This window comes from Aythya fuligula, chromosome 2 (genome assembly GCF_009819795.1).
Source record: "Aythya fuligula isolate bAytFul2 chromosome 2, bAytFul2.pri, whole genome shotgun sequence".
Classification (NCBI taxonomy): Eukaryota; Metazoa; Chordata; class Aves; order Anseriformes; family Anatidae; genus Aythya; species Aythya fuligula.
Window position 1 is genome coordinate 148,644,534 of NC_045560.1, and position 20,968 is coordinate 148,665,501.

Consider the following 20,968-nt stretch of genomic DNA (forward strand, 5'->3'; position numbering starts at 1 on the left):
TAGCAAAATAACAAAAGGTGGGATGCTTTTTTTTTTTTTTTTTTTTTTAAGGGACTCAGTTTATGCTTGTTGTGCAGAAAAATTTCAGATGGATGTAGTTTAGGGAAAGCTTTTTTTTTGCCAGTGTGCCTGAGATGGGATATCATGGTATTAGTTCTGTAAGATGTGGAAATATGAAGAGAAATACAATTTTAAACCAGAATACTTAATCTCAATGATGTCTATGGTGGAGAATCTGTCATACTATGACCCTTTCAAATCCTGCAGCGTGAGGCAATGTTCTAGCATGAAACTTCCCCAAAATGCTCCAGTCCTCTAAATTGCCTAATATGCTCTATTTACATTCTGAAAAGGAGAAAAAGAAATCTATGAAAACAACAACAACAAAAAAAACATCAACAGTATATTTTAAACACATTGGCAGGATTTCCTACTAGTCTTAGCACTACCTGATTATAAGTTTTACAGTGGCTTGAGTTTGACCTCCGTGCAGGGAATTAGCATCAGTCAGGCACCACTTGAATCCTTCCACCCAGGGGTGAATTTTAGCCTGTATAATTTTATTATTCCTTTGACTATCGCAATCAGGGACATTTGCATAGAGGGCACACTTTGAAGAGGTTATTACTGAGCACTCATCGTTCACTTAAATCCTCAGATCTTTTTCATGTAGCTATAGAGAAAACACTTTCATGAGCTTGACGACTTTTTCTTCTAGCTGTTTTTCATTTCCAAGGAAACAAATAAGAATGACTTTGAAGAGCTGATTAGCCTATGAGCTAATTTATGGATTTTTCATAGTCTAGTAATTTTGAGCCTCTTGCATGGGACTGATTTTTGTTTGGAGTTAGACTGTAGATTGTAGTCAATAGAGACAGGGTTTTTAAAGTAGCTTAGCACTGGCTGCAGCATTCCCCTCAAGTTTAATGGGACTTTTTCTGCTAATTTTAATGAAAATAACAGTGAGGGCTCTTGAAAATCCAATTTTTCCTGCTTGCTGAGCCCTGTGTGTTCACATAGATTTACTTAAAGCTCTTTTTTATGAAAGACAGACCATGTTCCATCACCAGTAAGTTGGCATTAAGATATTTGATGGCAAAATGTAGGCCAGCATACTCATGGATAAAGCTTTGTACGGAATTGGGGAAGAGTGAAGTACTGTGGATGGGGAAAAGTGTTGATTCCTTTTTATTTATTTTTTTTATTTATTTTTTTTTTCCCCAGGTGATTGTAGGCAAAATTGCCCAAAAGCTGATATATGGGATGTGTCACAGCCTGTGCTTGCAGTGGCAATCAACAGGCTAACAGGATTCTCATATTTGGGTATGTTTGACTACGGAGCTGGATTCAAGGACATACTTGGAAGACAACTAAGACCAGGCCTCCTGTAAAATACATTTGGAGAAAGCTTGTTGATGTTGTCTGGAAGGTGACCACTGAATATTGCACACCCATTGGTGAGGCATTACTCTGGTACATGGGAGATTTGAAGGCCACTCCATTTCTTTTCAATAAGAAATCTGAATCCAAGAACTGTAACTGCTGGATTGGTGGGTCCTTTTTCCTTTCCTTTCCTTTCCTTTCCTTTCCTTTCCTTTCCTTTCCTTTCCTTTCCTTTCCTTTCCTTTCCTTTCCTTTCCTTTCCTTTCCTTTCCTTTCCTTTCCTTTCCTTTCCTTTCCTTTCCTTTCCTTTCCTTTCCTTTCCTTTCCTTTCCTTTCCTTTCCTTTCCTTTCCTTTCCTTTCCTTTCCTTTCCTTTCCTTTCCTTTCCTTTCCTTTCCTTTCCTTTCCTTTCCTTTCCTTTCCTTTCCTCTCCTCTCCTCTCCTCTCCTCTCCTCTCCTCTCCTCTCCTCTCCTCTCCTCTCCTCTCCTCTCCTCTCCTCTCCTCTCCTCTCCTCTCCTCTCCTCTCCTCTCCTCTCCTCTCCTCTCCTCTCCTCTCCTCTCCTCTCCTCTCCTCTCCTTTTTTTTTTTTTTTTTTTTTTTTTTTTTTTTTTTTTTTTCCCTCCACTACTTTTTATTAAGATAAGGCTGTCTTGGAAGCTTCACTCCAGGAACAAATCCTGACTGACAGTTCTGGGAGTGCATAGGTGTGTCCTTCTGACATGGAATCAGACTGAAACATCTCATTTAAAACATCTCATGTTCAATTAATTTCTGCTGAACGTACAACCTCACCCAACAAAACCTCACCTGGCTCCCTGGCAGGCCTTTTGTTAGATAACTTACAGCCTCCACATTCAGTGAGTGAACATGGGGGTGTGCACCCAAATTTTTGCCCACCCAAATAGTTACAAGTATCTGAGCCTTAGAGGGCATTTTAGACTGCTCCTTCCCCCACTGTTTTTCCCTCTTACTTTCTGGTGGTTACTAGCAAAGGAGGCAATCAAGGACCCATTAGAGCAGAAAATGTGTGCTGTTCTTTGCTGATGTCTTGAGCCTTATCATTTATTTTGAATGCTGTGGGCAGAATACAGTACTCTAGAAAACTATGCCTATTGCTCAGTGGTTGTGAGAAAAGCAGCCTTGGTCCTACTGCTGACCCAGTAGATGGCCTGAAATAATTTGGTCCTTACTTTCTCATCCGCGAAATAGGAAAGCTAACTTGGGAGTCTGATGCAAGATGACCCTCTCCAGTGTGCTCTATTCAGATAAAGTACTGTGGTCTCACCAGCAGCTTGCTGTCTCCATGCAGACCTGGGGTACTTTTTCCCCCTTTATCTCTTCTTGCACATGGACAGCTCTTGGTGGCTCTGACACAGCAGAAGCTGCTGCTTCTGGTTCTGGTGGCAACACTTTGCCCTGCTGGCATCGGTATTACCTTTTTCCTTTGCTTTGTCACGGCAGGGTCATGAGGGGGAATTTGTATTTGTTTGCCTGGCTAAAGGTAGTGCAATGGATAAAGTCTATAAATGCTGAGGACCTCAAAAAATAAGAGAAAAGGGGACAATAAGATGCATAATTTTTAAGATGAATGACAAGTGGTGCAAGGGAAACATCCTTTATGGTTTTTGGTTTCCTTAAGTATCCTGGTACATTGGAACCACAAACTATAACATGGAGAGTGAAACAAAGTCAGCCAAACAGCTAAATTGGTGCTTTGAATCCAGGGCAGGATCTGTCTGATTACCCTTTGCAACTTAACTGATAGGGTTTGCTCTATTTATGGCTGAGAAGTTCTGTGATCTTGCAGGAAATTGCTTCCTGTACACGCCATTCTTAATAGATTTTTAAATTCATAGCTGCTCTAGGAAAGTGGATTGTAATGCAAGAGATTATGCATTTTTCCCCAGCTTTTAAGGAGCAGCCTTAATGATGGTTATTGTTGATGAGGGCATTACAGAGTATTCGTGTAGCAACCACCTTGAATAGCTTAGTGTTGAGAGCTTTAATTTTCCATTTAATAATAGTGAAACTAGTTAATACTAATTTTATACAATCACTTCCTAAGCTTCTTAGAAAGCATGCAGTCATGGATTTAGTCTGTGCCATGGGGGAATGCCATACATCATGAGGCTCAAAAAAAACCCCAGAGCTATTAGAGCTATGTGTAATATTTTACATCCCGCCTCGGATCCACTTTGTAAGGCCTCTGATTCACGGGCGAGGATGACTTACCCGGAGATGGCTGTGGCGATTCCTGCTGCCGGCTGTCTGCCCCACCTCTCTCTCGGAAGTTTTCATCCGTGCTGCGAAGGTGGCTCAGCTGTTTTGGAGGCAGCTGTTGAACCAGCACGGTTTGCAGAGCAGTAATATTAATAGAAAAACTGGCACCAGCTTTGGCTGCCTTTAATACACCCAGCTGTAACTTGCAGCGGTTCAATTCCTGCCGCACAAGCAGCTGAGGTGTCTTGAAGCAGGGGCAGGGCTCGGAGGTGAAGATGGGAACCCCTACAGCCATCCCCGGCCATCCCTATTCATCAGCCAGATACCCAGAGCTGGGCTGGGGTTTGCAAACTCACGCAGCGCTGCCTGCCTCCATTCAGCTGTCTATTTTCTCAGACTGACTTCCCATTGTGTCCTGTGAGGACTCGTGGGGGTCTATGGTCTCTCTGCATCCCACTGGGATTTTGGGGAAAAGGAGCATTTCCCCCAAGAAAAGCATTTCTACTTTTGGATACACAAGGGCCCCATAGAGTGCCAGGGCCATGGGAGGCACGATATGTGCTTCTTCACACAGGGCCTTGCTGGGCCTTAGCCCTACGTATTTATCGTTGAAACCTGCTTTTGAGGTTTCTGTGGTAACTTCTTCAAAAGCAAATGTCAGATGGTAATACTGGGTTGGGGATTTCGCAATTCACTCTTACCTAAGATGCCCAGTCAAGGGGCAGCGTCAATGCTGTGTTATTTAACCAGCTTATGTGGGACACACCAGCCTCTTGCTGGTTCACGGGAAAGCCTCTCCTCCCATGGCCGTCTCGCTGAGGTTGCCAATAACCAACACCCAAGACTGCCTCGCTGCTGAAAATCACTTGCATTTTTTCCCCACAAGTCACTCACAGGCTGATGATTTGTGTTGTGAACAGCTTGTGCTTTCCGCCTGCGTTTGGCCTCAGCAGCGGGATGGAGCATCGTGTTTCCCATCCCGTCAGACAGTATCTCATGGCTACTTTTAGAAAAGGGAGGCAAAGAAATAAAAAAGGAAAGGGGAGGGGAACAAACCCCAGTTTTGAGGACTTCAACAGCTCTTGTTTTTCATCAGGCATATCTTTTCCATCTCTTTTCAGGTGTCACTGGGGGTGATTTTTTTGAGAAGTGTGGCCGATGTCCTAATCATAGAATATCCCAAGTTGGAAGGGACCCATAAGGATCATCAAGTCCAATTCCTGGCACCACACAGGTCTATCCAAAAGTTCAGACCATTTTACTAAGTATACAGCCTATTGCACCTTTCAGAGCAAGAACCGAAACTTTTTTATGTGGGAAGAGCAGGCCAGGATTGTGCTCGGTTATGGCAACCAGCCCTGCCAGCTGCAGTTACTGCCCTCCTCGGGGCAAGTCTATGGATGAGCAGCCTCTCTGAGCCCTCCAGCCTCTATGAGAGGGGGCCAGGGGGGAGGAGAGGGAGAATTCAGGACTGGGGTGCCTGAACAATTGGAATGATTTAAGAGGGGACGTGGAAGTAGAGAGGAGTGTCTGGCAGAAGAAGAGACAGGGACTTTCCTGGGGTTTGTAGCTGAGGGTGGTGGGGGATGCTCTGGTTTAGAGTCTGGGGGCAAGGGGATGTGTGTATGGGGAGAGAGGGACTGAATCCTGAGGACTGTGAGGTGAAAACTAGGATACTGCAACAGTACAAGCAGGGCATGCAGAGAATAAGGCATCCTCCTCTGCTCCTTCCCACAGCCCTGGCTCTTCTTGGCTTGGAAGCAGGACACACACAAAAGCCTACCAGAAGCTCCCAACCTTTTTTTTTTTTTCTTTCGCTGCAGGAAGCAAAGCAGTCCTAGTTGCATATTCAGTAGTAATTTACATGGTTTTGGTTAGTTACACAAGATATGTGGAGTTTCTCTTCCCCTAACTTGAATGTCTTGCATAACTAGTCAGCATAGTGTGAATTGTCAGTGTGAATTGTCAGCCCTACAATCAGGACTACCAACTGCAGTTTGCCTTGACAAAGGAGACAGCAGAAACTCAGGGGGGTTGAGAACAGGCAACAAAAATAATTAAGCACGGACAGACTTCCCTCAGGAAGAAACTGAAAAGAATAGGACTACTTTGTTAGAGAGCAGATGACTAAGAGCTATACAAATTAATGAATGGGATAGAGAAAGTCAGGGGGGTGTTCCTGTTTACCCTCTTGAGCTATAAAAGAACAAGGCAACGCTCAATTAAAGGGGAAGCAAAAAGTATCAGGTGACAAAACCCACTTTACTTAGGATGGGATTGAGTTGCATTTGAGGACTCTGTCTCACCACCCAGCGTGGAGGGAGCCTCAAGGACTGCACTGCGGAGGGTGCAGCTTGTAGGCACTTACTTATGTGGATGAATCCCACAGTGTTGTTTTTTTAAGGCAATACTTGTTTACATGGAAAAAAATAAGGGATGGAACTTGTTTGAAAGTGTTAAGATTTCTTTTTTCCAACTGCTGGTTTCATGAATACAGGGTAAAAATTTCCTTTGTGCACTAATTTATAATTTTTAAACATTTCTCTACGGCAGCAGAGTGCTTTTTATTGGTTCCAGCAGCCCTCCTCTACCACTATCTGACAGTTATATAGTTATTTGAAATGACATTTTCCTTTGTGTTAATTTCCTGCCATTAGCCTCCTAGTATGGGATGTCTTGGCTCCCTCACTTGCAGAAGGTATAAGCATTTCCATTACAGGGACTAGGAATCTGTAGTTTCAGAACAGAGGCTGTATGAACAGAATGAAGGGCTGATAAATACTGAACAGAAAGACTGTCTCTTCTTCAAAGAACTAGTTAACACAAGAGACAAAGGATGAAAAGAAATGGGAAAGCACCTAACATTATGATCATGTGTAGGGTCATAGATTGAAACTGGAACTCTACTAGGTACTTCAGATTCTGTTCCTATGATCTAAAATGGTATTGAAAACTCATCTGAAATGCTGGGGAGCATTTTGGGGTTGCAGCAACCAATTCATCTTAGATGCAGCAGATGATATTAAGGCTCTCTGCTACCTGAATTAACTAGAACTTGAATTATTTGAAATGTTTTACAGTGTCTTGCACAAACATGATCTGATGCCTAAAGGCTCCAATTAGGAAAGGGAATACAAAATGAGCTGCTCACCCTATTGAGATGGTGCTCAGCCACCAGCGTAAATATGGGTGAGGTAGAAACGAACTGATTACTAACTACATGGGAAGATAAAGGACTTGGCAGCACTGGACTAGTGCCCAAGCCAGCCTCCATAATGAGAGAGGGGAGGTTTTCCTTCCGTGTGTAGTGGTCACACACTGACATATAATCACAACAGAAACTCTCCGTGTGCTTGCAGGGCTCTAGGACAGTTCTTCTTGGCCTAGAGGTCATGCCCCAAGAGGGTTACAAGTGGCGTCCTGACTCAACAGATACTAAACTGTTTGGTTTAATATTTAGAGTCATGAGAATGTCAGAAACTACATTTTAACAGGGAAGTGCTTGAGAACTGCTGTGTGAAGAGCTTTGTCCTATAAGATGTTGCATACCCAGCATACCTGTCCCAGCAAAGTCAATGAAGACATACCTGTGTGCTGAGTCGAGCATGTGTTTAAGCACCTAGCAGGATCACTGCCAGCACTTACAGCCCTGAGCCAAATCCTAGGCAGTTTCTGGTGCTTCATCCCCCAGTCCCCAAATTTAAAAATATATTCATGTAGATCTAAAAGTATTAAGTGAAGGAAAATATTATTCACAAAGTTCTAAATGAAAATATGACTTCTAATGAATGCAAATAACTAATATTGAGTTTGGAAGAAAACTGTAAGTTTCAGACAGTTACGAAATTATAAAGCAGGAAGCCAGCCTATAGCCTGAAAACTCCTGACATTAGTAGAAGGGTGATGAGACAGGTGGGGATGCCAGGGATATATTATCTCTCTACGTTTCCAATAGGTTTACCATAAAACTGATATTTGGCCTAAAGAAGACAAAGACTGTATTTTAAGAGTTGCCTAAATTTTGACATGTGACGAGTGGCTTGACTTTCAGAGATGCTGATCCTAACGGTAGAATCTGGAAGCTAGAGCATGTTTTTTGTAATTTTAGGGTCAGCTGGGTCAGGCAGATCATCTCATCCAGCTTCTTGAAATGGGCCATACCATTTAACTTAGTAATTCTTTCTGCTGAAGGAATTCTCCTTTGTGTAAGCAAACACGGCAGAGCTCAACAGTACACGACAATTTTTCAGTTCCTTAATACCTAGAGTAAACAGGACTGATGGTAAGAGGAAAAATAAGGAGGTTGTTATTGCCTGGTGTTTCTTTCCCCAGTAAATATGGGCAGTGTTCATCTTCAGCATGTTTTCTCCTATCAACAAGATATTTTTACAGTTTCCGAGCTATGTCCCTTTTATACAATTGTCCTACATTTCTTTACTTCCTGTGGCCTCTCTGCTCAGCTCTCTGTGCCCTGTTCCTACTGTAAAGCCCACAAAAAAAGCAACTTTCACGCAACAGATGTTATCTTTGGACTTTGCCTTAACTGAAATGAGAAGAAAGTTTACTTGGAAACGGTTGTAGGAAACAGGTGAAATTGGACTAGAAAGTTCAGTTGCAGTAGAAGACCACAAGGAAGATTTCTTCAGTATTTACCTGAATTTAGATGCCAGCCCAAATTTTGTTGGCACAAACAATGCCTACAAGCAGATGTGTATCACCCAAAATGTTGGGATATATCTTTTAAATGCTTGTTCACAGCATGTTTCCAATTTTCTGCACTGTGCTTAAAAATCAGGATTTACTAGTAAAAGAGGAAGGTGATATTTCTCTAGCAATCTATGTTGGAGCAAACAGGTCTTGTAAACCTCCATCAGTGTTGAAAAACACGTTAATTGCTGAATCTTTAGATTCACAAAGAGATTTTCTGCCTTATCCTTGCCCTGCTCCCTGCTTATTGGTCACAAAAATATAGCTTCTGCCTAAAATTTGATTTTTTTTTCCTTCAGTTGTGCTTATCCCATTGCAGTATTACACCACAAGAAGACAAATGAAGGGAAGTGTATATTTTGTGTGTGTGTGTGGACACTTTAGGACTATTTTATCTTTAAAAACAAATGTCCATTAGTAATCTGAATCTCCCATTAGAGCTTCTTGCCAGCATCAGCCACTTTGTGTATGAAGGCAGGCACCTCATTGTATTCAGATTGTATGAAAGCACTTGAGTTAAGCAGTGTAAGCACAAGCACAAAATGGGGAAAGACTCACAATGGCCTTGATTCCAACTTCAGGGATCAGTCTTAAGGATCTGTGACTAAACCACCATTGGCTGTGTGATGTACATGAGTGTGTGACACAGGGTAGAGACTCAGGTCTGACCTAATCAACAGTGAATCTTTTGTATTAATTCTATGGGAAGAAGGCATTGGGGTGAAATTATTTTCAACTCCCCATACAGTGAGCCTTAAGTGATTAGGGAAGTCCTTGGTGTTTAACTTCTGGGTGGTGAAGTGGAGGTGAAGGAAACTTAACACAGTCGTAGCAAGGTGGTCAGCACTGCCACATATGCTGAAAGCAAAGATGCTGTAATGAATTCTGAGGATTTTGCTTATCTGGAATGTTTCTCAGAGCTGTAGTAACTTATTGCAGTAACAAACTGCTGTTTTCTGAGGAAATCTGACCTTGTGCAATTCAATTCTAACAGAAAGTGTATTCAAGGTTGAGACAGTGCAGACTTCCCATGCACCCAGGAAGCCTTTCTTGCAGTCCAGTGAGTGTTAAAAGATTCTAATTAACTTATTTTCTTAGCATCTCATGTAAATGGAATGATGAGGACCTCACAAAATCATCTGCCTTGGCAGTACATGGGCCTCCTTGAAATCCAGCTACTGCCGGCTGCACTCACACCAGCGCTGAAGAATCAAGACATACAAAAAAAATGAGAGGAATGATTTCCAGTCTCCAAAGCTAAAAGAAGTTTCAGCCTGAGGATTGTGTTTTAGTCTATCATTAATAGCTGGCTATTTTAAATTCCCCTAGGTGGACAGTTGCATCATTTAAGCTTTAAAACTCTCCAGTTTGTATCAGTCTTCTTCTGTACTAAGCAAAAGAGTTCACACTAATAAGAAGCAGCCTTTCTCTTGAAGAATTCTGTCTAAAAAGAGCAAGATATGACAGAACTGGGGATGGGAAATAGCATCCCAAAGAGACAAAGGTCATGCAGTAAATCAGTGTCAGAGCCAGGACCAGAACCGAAGTCGTGGTGTGCTGGACCAGGCCATTTTCAACTTCTTCTATCAGCTGGTAGAGTGCAAAGGGTAGTGTGGAACAGTCTGTCAAATATGGAAAAAGCACTTGTCTGTTTCACTAACCTGCTGATAGCGGTTCTTGTGAGAGAATTTTCTCTAATGAGCCATGTACATTCTTTAATGGTAGGGGACAGGGGAAAAATAAAGCATTTATAAAATGTTCAGCCTAGTGTTGAGAATGTTGCAGTTTCAAGACACGTGTCAGTCAGTAGAAAGCACAAGATGCCAATGCTTGTATTCACCAGCAATTTGCTCTGAAAATCAGCTGACTTTGCAGTTTCTGATGGCAAGTGTTGCAATGGTCAGAGGCTCTGTTTCATTTCTCTGTGAAATACCTCTGAGGCCCTTTGGGCTAACTCCTTATGTGATCATGGACACTGTATTGCCTAACTTCCAGGCATCCCGCTGTCTCGTGGCATCCCCAGCCCTGTGTTAGGCAGCCAGACTTCCTTCTCTTGCAAAGCCTGGACATTTAAAGACATTAAAGACATTAAAACTCCAGCACAGGATTTATAGAAAACCTCAAGTTGAGCAAGGAACTTTGATTTGCCTGGAGGGGAAACCCAACAGCTAGACCCCTTCAAAGGGGTGTCTTTCTCCAGGACAGTCTTGATGTAGACTGTAAGTGATGGTGATCTCTTATGTTATTAAGGCATGCCAGCACTTTCCCACTATGTTGCGGGATGTCTTCTCAATGCTACCCTGACAGTCAGAGCTAGGCCTGTCATTTGGGAGTCAAGGAACCTATTTTCCAATTCTTCCACCTCCTGAGTTGCTGGAAAAAGGAAAGAACCTAGGTTTTCCCCATTCTAGGGGAATCACCTTGGTAAAACTTAAATTAGGATGTGGATAATCATAAAACAGCCTTCTCACCAGTGGTCTTTTGTGATGCCTGGCCATGAAGCCCCATATAGCTGAGCAAGTACAGAGTATACCTAGAATATACCTGTTGGTTTGGGACAGTGGAGACAAGTGGGAGAATATCTAGGTTCAATCCTGCCCAGACAGGATTTGGGCATTAGCTAAGATGCTATCAAATGGTTTGATAGTGTCAGAAGCAAGAGGTTGCTGCTGGCATGAACTTGGTTGCCTGCAGCTCTAGATGTCAGCTGAGCAGGGTTTTTGAAGATCCTAGTGATAGTAAGATGCTTAAGCTCTACTGAAAGTAAGCCTTTTTGAGTCACACTCTCCTTGTCCAGTCTTGCCACTGTTTTAGTTCACTTTGCAAATAATAAATACAAGTTTTATTTAGTACTAGCAAACTCTGAGGGACAAGATGTTAATGTCATAATTTGAACATAAATAATCTCCTTCACTGAAGTTTAAAAAGTTGTAGTTTCTCTTTTTCTTTCTTTCTTTCTTTCTTTCTTTCTTTCTTTCTTTCTTTCTTTCTTTCTTTCTTTCTTTCTTTCTTTCTTTCTTTCTTTCTTTCTTTCTTTCTTTCTTTCTTTCTTTCTTTCTTTCTTCTTCCTTCCTTCCTTCCTTCCTTCCTTCCTTCCTTCCTTCCTTCCTTCCTTCCTTCCTTCCTTCCTTCCTTCCTTCCTTCCTTCCTTCCTTCCTTCCTTCCTTCCTTCCATTATCTAAGAGCTGAAAACGTATTTCAAAGCCTGGCTGGCTAATTATAACACAATGTCCTTTTAATGGAAAAAAGTAGCTCTGCACATGGCAGGGCAACTGTCTCCTCTGTATTGAGATCTATTTCTTTTCACAGAACTGAAATATGCTGGGCTGGATAAATGAGACATTCCCTGAACTTTTTGTTTACTTCAGAAATGTAATATATGTTTATGGGCAAAAACCTCTGACTGCAGAGATATTGAGGGATCAGGAAAATGTATGAGCACTGCTTTCTTCCATTTAGGGCAAGAAAGCTGACTTGTGTATATAGAAATGTACTGCACGCATTGCATGCAGTTGTCGTTTGGGGGCACAGGCAGAGAACTGTCTTTCCATTGCCTTTTTTTTTTTTTTTTTTTTTTTTGTACAATCCTTTACAGTAGTGCAGAAAGGATGGACCATCATTTGCATGTGACAGCACAATATCCTACCTCTGCAGCACTCAGCTGTCCTGGTCCAGGACAATGGCAAGTTGGACAGTCCATGTGGGGTGAAATGGAGCTGAAGAAGTGATTATACTCCATAAGGAGTTATTAATAAAATGTAAGGTGTAATAGGAAGGGAGATGGTAAAGGAATGCAGTCTTTGAAGAGGTTAATGACCAACTTACCCTACAGGTGAACAGTTCTGAAAAGTGGAGAGATGTTCTAGCCAAGGTGTTGCCTCACATCCCTGCTGTTGTAGAATAACATCAGTTTATGGTTCTAAGTGAATTCAAGAGCTTAGAAAACAGACAAATGCTGAGATACAATGAGATACTCAAATGTCAAACTGCTGAGATACACTAGAGGCTGACACAGTGAAGGCAGTCCCTTTGGGGTGAAGCCCATGTCCCAATAAGTGTGATATTAGTCAAAATAGAGTAGAGAAAGCACAAGCTCTGCAACAAAACATATGGGAACACCTCTGATCTAGGTATCATTTAGGACTTTTCACTGATTAGTGTTTGCAGCACCCAGTAATAGTACTCCCGTGAGACAACCTGGTGATGGGTACTCTAACCTGGCTCATTGAGAGTGGGGTCATGGAGAAGCTGGAAACATTTGTCAACTGAAAGACTAAGACCTATCAAGCTTGTGTTTAATTACCCAAGCCTTTCTGCTGATGGAAGCAGTAGGATATTCTAAGGATATTGCTGGTCATCATTTAATGTCCAAGTAATATACCTCTTCTGTAACCACACAAAGAAAACTGCACCTGTGGGAATAAATATGCAAACACAAACTGTCCACAAGAAAGCTTTCATTTTGTTCCCCCTTCTCCTCCCCCCCTTTTTCTTTTCCCCAGAAAAAAAGAGAGCCAGAAAGTTTCTGCTACTTGTAATCCTAACTCTACAGCATTCAGCTGATTTGATGTAGTTACTTCTGATTTACATCTATATGAATGAGTAACGATTCAGGCCCTGGTTGAGAAATACGTATTTCCACAGCACCACATTACAAGACTCCTTAATTCCCTGATCCTAACCCTGGAATGCAAAGAAGACTCAAAGTTTGGCAAAGGTTGTAGCCAGATGCAGTGTGCTTCTGTGTTCACACCCTCCCTAATTATTACTCTTTAAAAAATAATAATAAAATGCAAATAACTTACACCTGGTAAAGCTGGAAAGGCAAAGAAAAGCAGTGAGGAACCCGGAGGTTGTGGGAGTGTTATTATTATTATTTTTAATCAGACGAATACACACCTGTCTAAAAGTTCCTCAAACATTGTCTGCTATTGCTTTGGTATCCACTATTAATACATTGAGGTAATGTCCTTTGGTTGCATTACTTAATTGAACAGATGACGGGGGGTGGAGGAAGCTATGCAGGGAAACATGCTAGAGATAGAAGAGAAGAATTCCCACCCACGCAGAAGGCATGTACTGTAATAATGGAATAATTATGTGCAGTTTGTTTATAGCTGTCTTCCCCTAGCATCGATGCCTTGGGCTAGAAGTGAAGCAGGACGGGTCCTGCAATCAGTTTTCACAATCGTGTTTTCGCTGCGATTTGTATTTTATTCCCCATTAGAAAGCAAAGCACATCTAAAGCAAATGCTGTGCCTTCAATTCTTTGGGGTACTGCAGATTTGCTTGAATTTGGGTGGGCTTTTCTTGGGTGACTGGTTTGGATTTGTCCCATGTCCTGTGGACCCCCAAATCTGTAATGATGGTTCTCACTCCACACTCCCAATCTGCCCAGAGTTGCTTGGAGCTGGATCTGTCTTGGCCAGAGACATTTGCCAGCCTTTCAAATAATGAGCGCTGGCCTGTGGATAAAAACCAAAGCCAGATGGCTTTGTGTGGTGGAGATAGCTCAGTAACTGTTACTGCAATGGGCTGTGCGTCAGGGATCCGCTCTTCTGGACTTTGAAGCAGGTTAGGAATTGTTCTTGTGGATTCCTCCTGCCACTTGTTAATAAAATTAATCAAGTCCTGGTTTTCGCGTTTCAGCATGCACTCTCAAGCTGCTGATGGTAAAATGCTGATGATTTTCCTTCTGCTGACCTTCTAAATTTATTAAAGGCTGTTTTAGGCTTCATGCAGCTGCCATTTTGTGTTCAATTCAGCTGCAGTCTGCCACGGATGTAGACAGAGCATTTCATTTCCACTGGCATTTGAGGAAATATTTCCAGACAAGTGGAGTGTCAGCATGATGAACATTATCTTTCCCTTGCAGAAGGCTGCATACCATGCCCGTGCAGTCAAGAAGAGAAATGGGAAGTATTTGCAGATTAACCGCAGGGAGGTCAATAAACAGACATTCAAACAGGAAACAACTGGAGAACTCCCAAGATAGTTCTTGACACGACAGCCACACCTGCTGCATCAGATCTGTCGTGCAGGTTGTGAACTTTGGCAGCGAATGGTTTATTACACATGCATCTGTGCAGCACGTGACACAACGAAGGTCTTGACTCGAGGTTTAGTGAATATAGCTTGGAGAGTCAGAGCAAACTTCAGGTACAAACTAATGAAATCCCCCCGTCCTATTTATATGCAGAGCAGACAAGAATGTGTACGCCATGTGCTGGCTTTGAAAAGCCTTGGAAATTCAATAGACCTGTTATTTAAGCGGCCAGAGAAGTAGTAACCATGAGCTGACAACGAACAATATACCAGGCAGCTGTTAACATCACGTTACATATAAGGCAGACAAGCCCCTTTCCTGAGGATGTTACAAGCTGAAATGTTATTTTAATAGCTAAAACTGCTGCAGTGATAGTAGCAAAACATGACTTCATTATCAAAACCCTTTCCAAGCTGGAAAGAAAAATCAGCGTTGCTACATAAGAAAATTATAGATCTCATTTTAAAAACAGCTTTGGAGTAGATGATTTTTAATTGCTTAAAGAATTCTGGTGCTGATGGCTTGGCTTCAGTGGGAGGTGGCTTGAAAGAAGGGGCAATGGAAATCCTGCAGGTTTGCAGGTGGATGGCAGCCACCACCATGGACATGCCTGTTTCCTGGAGTGTTGCTCAAGTTGACTAACAGGAACGAAGCAAGCAAAGAGCATGCCAGCTGCCTTGAGTACCACTGGGGATTTTGTTGGAATGAGCACACCTTTGTGCAATACTGATCTCAATCAGCCCTTTCAGATGGGCAACCTTTCTGCTGAAAAGCAGTTGCTGTGTCTCACAGTTTTATACCTTGGATCCCATCGTGGGTAAGTCCATGTGATCGTTAACAGTGGCCTTCTTCTCTTTTTATTTCCACTCCACGTGTAAGAAACTACCTAAGGGTGAATGGGTGAATGAAGAACAAATAGCAAGGTGTGGTGGGCTAGCAGACATTTAGGAACTAGCAATTCTCTGTTTGACTTGCTATCAATGATTTACCATGGGGCTCTGGGTAAGTCACTTCATATTTCTATGACTCAGTTTCTGTCTCTGAAACAACTGTCTGCTGATCTCACTGGGGTAGTTTTAAAGCTTAATTTACTTATATTTTATAGCACTTTGAAGATGTGAACTACAACATATTATGGGAAACATTGGGAGTCATAAAAGAAAGAGTCGGTGTTGCAAGAGGAGGTATGATAATGAAGCCTAAAGTCAGAGACTTAATGCCTCAGTTCTTTGCTGAATCAAAGCCTAAGACTGCGAGTTCTTTGAAACAGACTCTCCTCAATTAGAGGCCTGCTCAGTGCTGAACATAATAGCACTACGACATAGCTGGGGCCTCTGAGCCCTTCTGTAATAAATGATTAGGAACAAAAGCTTGAAGATGGCACCAGCTGCAGGACTGCAACAGATCCCTGTAGGGTCTATCTCTTTCTCTCACGGCTCTTAGGTTTTTTATTATCTTCAAATCTCTGTACCTTACTTCTTGTTCCATTCTCCAGTCATTAAAGCATTGTTCTTGTTATAAATAAAGAAGATGAAATTACAGGGTACTTATATGCACACTAGCGAGGAAGCTGAATGGGCATGAAAGGGCTTCCTGGTTTCCTTCCAATTCAAAATGTTATTGAGTTACTATGTAATCAGATAAATGAGTTGTTAATCAAAGTGATGTCAGCTTGGGACATACTATAGAAAAATGATTCCGTTGTAATCAGAACTGTATAATTAAGCAATGAGGCATGACAGGGCTTGAATTATAGTGCGATAATTTTCACCTCAATGCTACTGATGAGGGCTGTGGCTGTCTGCCATCCAAGTACCTGAGTGTGTCTTGCTGTACAACAACCCCAACGCTGAAACATCTGAGGAAAACTGGAGCAAAAATTGTTCTTTCATCTTCCCCGTGCTCCAGGGTGAAGCATTTCTGTGATCAGCTGGGTCAGGCTGAGCCTAGTGCATCTAGGAGCAAGTTTGTCTACGTGTCTGCCTGCTGTTAGAATATTTATGGCACAAATGCATTTTGCTTAACATGAGTTTAATATGATAGTGGGGAATGGGATCCTTCATAGGGACAATGATTTGAGCTGTAGCTACTATTAGCTGAACGTTAGCAAAATGCTTAATGTTAAAGAATAGGCCCTTTTAAAAATGGTCCGTTCCCAGCAGTGCTTACAGTATTTAAGATTTAAGCCCCTTTTCTCACTCTGAGAAATTTAAATGAGGATTAAAATTAAGCATTCAGAATTCTCTCTTTATTTCCCTACTACCCTTGGGATAGAGAGAAAATAAGACTTAAAAGAAAAGCTTTGAGGAAGCATCAGAATAATGTGGGCTTTTGGCAACCTCTTCCACAAACAGGGGAGAAGTCAGCATGTGAGTGAAAAATACTTTCCCAAATCCCTACTTCATGTGTTGCAGTGACCAAAGCCTGCAGTCATCGCTTGGGCAGAAGTCCCACTGAAAACACTGGGTGTTTGTCTGAGTCAGCAGCTCGAAGTTTGTTCCACAGACTCAGTTTGGAGGTGAAAATGCCAGGGCTGCGAAGTTCCCCTTTCTAACGGAGGGAAAAAACGTCACGTTAAGAAAAATAAAACCATGCCACCTCATTTTTCCCCATTCAGTGCTGGCTGTGCTGACGGGGGTGGGGAATATTATGCAATGCACCCTTTCCCTCAACGAACTCTCTCCTGTCACGTCACCACCAGGCCTTGCTCCACATGAGCTCTGTGTGCTCACACTGCTGCCTTACGAGTGGGATTTGCTGGGGAGCACTTCCACGTGGGCCTCCGTGTGGTTTGGGATCTCTGGGGCTGTGGGAAAAAAGTGTCATAACCAAATAAAGCACTTTTACAGCTTCCCTGAGGTCTATTCCAAAGTGTCCCCTGTGGTGGCAGTTCATGGAGCTTCAGAGGTGGCGTGGGGCTGGTCTGCCCTGGTGCTGGAGGGCATGTCACACCTGCACTGGACATTTTGGCTTGAGTCCCTGCTTGATGGCTGCAAATACGTTTATGAACCCCAATCAAGACCGGTGAAGCACATCATTCTCCCACCGTCACCTCTGTTGCAAAAATGATGTGCTCTTGGTGATACTGTCAGGAAACTCTGTTCCCTAGGCTAGGTGCATGCAAAGCAAAGCTTTCCTTCTGACACACAAAATAAAAATATCCTCATCTTGGCTGCAATAGCAAAAAATGCTCCTGGCCTAGTAAAATTATGTCATTGAAAGAAGTGTCTCTGTGTCTGCTGGTGTACCTGTAAATCAGTTCAAGTGAATGGTCCTTTGAAACTCATTTCAGCTGATATATATGCTCTTGAGGATGAATGAACTTTTGAGCTGTTAGTGCTGCCATCCCTCATAAGTCAAATCTCTTCTCCAGATACTTGAATCCCACGGTGATAGTAAAAACTGGGAGTTTACAAGATACATAAGCATCAATTTTTTGAGAGCTTTCACCTTGGAAGGCAAGCAGCGTCCTTGGGTTGAGTGCCTGTCAAACGAGTGCAGCTGTGATAAAGGATGAGAGGGAATTTTTTTTGCTCTCTCCCTTCAGTGCTGGCAGGAGGAGCGTGCTTGAGACATCCTCCATTAATTAAAGAAGAGGTAGAAAGCAGGTAGTCATGATACAAGCTTCTCTCTGGCGTATACCTGGATTATATCCACATTGCTTTGAATCTGGCCACCAGAAAAGCTTTAATTACAGCATGCTCAGAGTACTGCCTGCTTTCCCTTCCCATAGTAAGGAAAGCAGCAAATCTGGGAGGGAAACCTGAAGCCCCTCTGGACTGAGAGCCTGGGCAGAAACAGTTTTTTCTGTGTATGATGTTCCAAAACCTTGTGTGTCCCTGCTAGTTATTATTCCTGATATCTGATGACAAAAGGAACCGGTGAAACTGAGGGCGACAGATCCGTATTTGGTGCAAGAGGAGGATGTTTTCGTAACAGTGTCTGACACATAGGACTTCCTGCCACATGGTGCTCTTGAAACAGTGCTTTTCAGGTCTCAGAAAGCTTGTGAATCTGCTATTGCAACAGTAGTGTATTAACCTTCACAAGACAGGTTACGTACTGGATATAAGAGAGATAGGGTCAGCAGGAAAACATCGTATACTGCTGCCATTTTTATACATGCTTGGATTTGCATGGGACAGTGCCAGCCCATGGCTAAGCAGCCCACTGACACCTTGGATTTGGCTCTGACAGCTTGGTTTTGAGGGGAGCTTCTTGCACCCGCGTTAACACCTGCAACGTAGATGTGCTGTTGTGTGGGTCTGGAGATGGATGTCCAGGGCCGATATGGGTTGAACATCCCCCTGAGTCCCCAGGGAATCCTTCCTTTGCCCTCCAGATGTTTATTTTCATCAGTTGCCTCTCTGGTTTTCCTATCCACAGCTGCCTCTCCTGGTTTGCTGCAAATAACAGGATGTGTCAGTAGGTCTGGGAAAGGACAAATGGCTCTTCTGCCACAAGAGGTGCACCTTGGGTCTTGTGGTATTCTCACAGAGGTATCTGCAAGGCACTGAAATTGCTAGCAGAAGCCAACTGTAGGCAGCACAGCTATCTAACACAGGCTGGGAGCTGAAAGCATGTGTTTTATACTGGGGTAAGGAACGGCTCTGACACATCCACGTATCACTGTGTAACCGAGACAGCAGCAATATCCTACAATTGTGATCCTGAGAGGGAATCAGAGCCAGAGGTCTCTGTCTGCACTGAACTCCTTGCAGGAAAGCATTCAGTTAATGACATGAATACAAGCCATGACCTTACATTTCTTTTTCCCCTAGACTTTCACTGACTGCAGGATCAGGCACGCACTCCTTTGTGTCTGTGTGAAGCACGCTGCTGTGACAGGGAAGTGGCTTGCATGGTTTAGCTTTTCCATTCAGATAAGATTACTAAATAACCGAGAACTTCAGTCAGAGTTCACAAAATCCACTTTTGTTAAAAAATTTAGCACTGCCACCTACAGGAAAGCGGCAGCAAGCTCCACGACCGTCCTCTACCTGCAGGTCTGCCCGTCCTGCTGCCCCTGCGCCCTGCTGTCAGTGCGGTGCTCCCCTGGAGAGCGCCTTTCTCAGCGACATCAAAGGGAGATCGGCACGCACAGATAACGCAGAATACCTGAGAGCAGAACTTTGTCTTTGATAACCATAGCTATTGCATTTTGATTTCAAGAACACTTTTTTTTTTTTTTTTACACCATGTGTTGCACCTAAGCTCTGCTCCAACTCCCGATGGAAACGATGGCACCTCTCCACCGAGTAGGATCCAGTCCTTAACGCCTTTCATGCATGCCAGTGAAAACTCTTTATCTTGCACACTAGCGCTCTTTAAAGGCTCGCGAGTAGATAGACAGATTAGATTATTTAGCACCACACAGTGCTGCAGAAGTGGTGCTGGTGAGTCACTAAATGGCATTCTTCCTTCTGACTCAGTGCAGAGTCAATGCCCGAGCATGTTGGTATGGGGCTCTGTGTTGTTGGAGGTGCTCTTTTTTGGAGAAGCAAAAACCAAGGTCCTGACCCACTATTCTTGCAACAGAGTCCATTTGCCTGTGAGCCACTTGGTTGAACTTTATAGAAATTTTTGCCTTAGAACAAGTTATCCTTCGCTTCCACGAGAAAACTATTGTTCTCATTGCCAGGAGGGACCAGGGTTTTGAGCTATCTGGAACAAAATGTTTTTGAAACAAGAATGGGTTGTTGCAAATACACTGTGGGGTTTAAATCCTTAATATTGAAGGAAAACCTACATGGGCACTTACTGCACATTAATATTTAGCGTTCTGGTTTTGTTTACCACTTCAATGGCTGTTTTCAATTACTGTTGCCTGCATGAAACCACTTTACTCAAGCCTGCTGCATATGCAGGAGAATTGACTTAGAAGACAACTATTCTGTTTTGCAGTAATTTTCAAGGTTTCAGACTTTTTTTTTTTTTTATTATTATTTTTTATTTTTTTTTATTGTTGTTCCCTATCTTTAAGGCACTCAGTGCCTGGAGTGTGAGAGACTTTTTCAAGCCCCAGCTGTCTTCCTGGCTAAAAGATTTCATTGCAGCTCTTTCTCAACTGCGCAGGGAGAGGAGTTTCACCTGGCTTTTTCATCTCCTGGCCACTGTCCTAACCACCAGGATGTAAATTACATGACTCTCTTGCAAGAAAACTTTCTCAAAACCTGATGTCTTGACAAGAACATTTCAGTTTTGAAATCTCACTTTGTGGAAAATGTCCTGACCAGCTTCGGTATGCTGCCGAGTTTGCTTAACAAATTACAGCAGCAGCCCTGAGATGTCCATACAGCTCCTTCCAAGGAGAAGAGCCACTCCGGCAAAATTCCTGTGTGCCTTGGGGCAGCTCTATTGTTTTGGTAATGCCCCAAATTCCCTTCTCAAGGAGATAAGTGGGTTCCCTACATCTCTTCCCACAAATAAATCCACCTTTTTTTTTTTTTTTTTTTTTTTTTTTTTTTTTTTTCTCCTGTAAGTGAGGAAGCAGCCTAATTTCAGAGGGTAGCAGATGAACCTTAGATATGATGCCATCCGCTCCCCTGCATCCTTTTGCAGGCTTGCTTCCAGCCTTGGAGAGAGTATTTTAAATCTCTCAATGGAGATCAC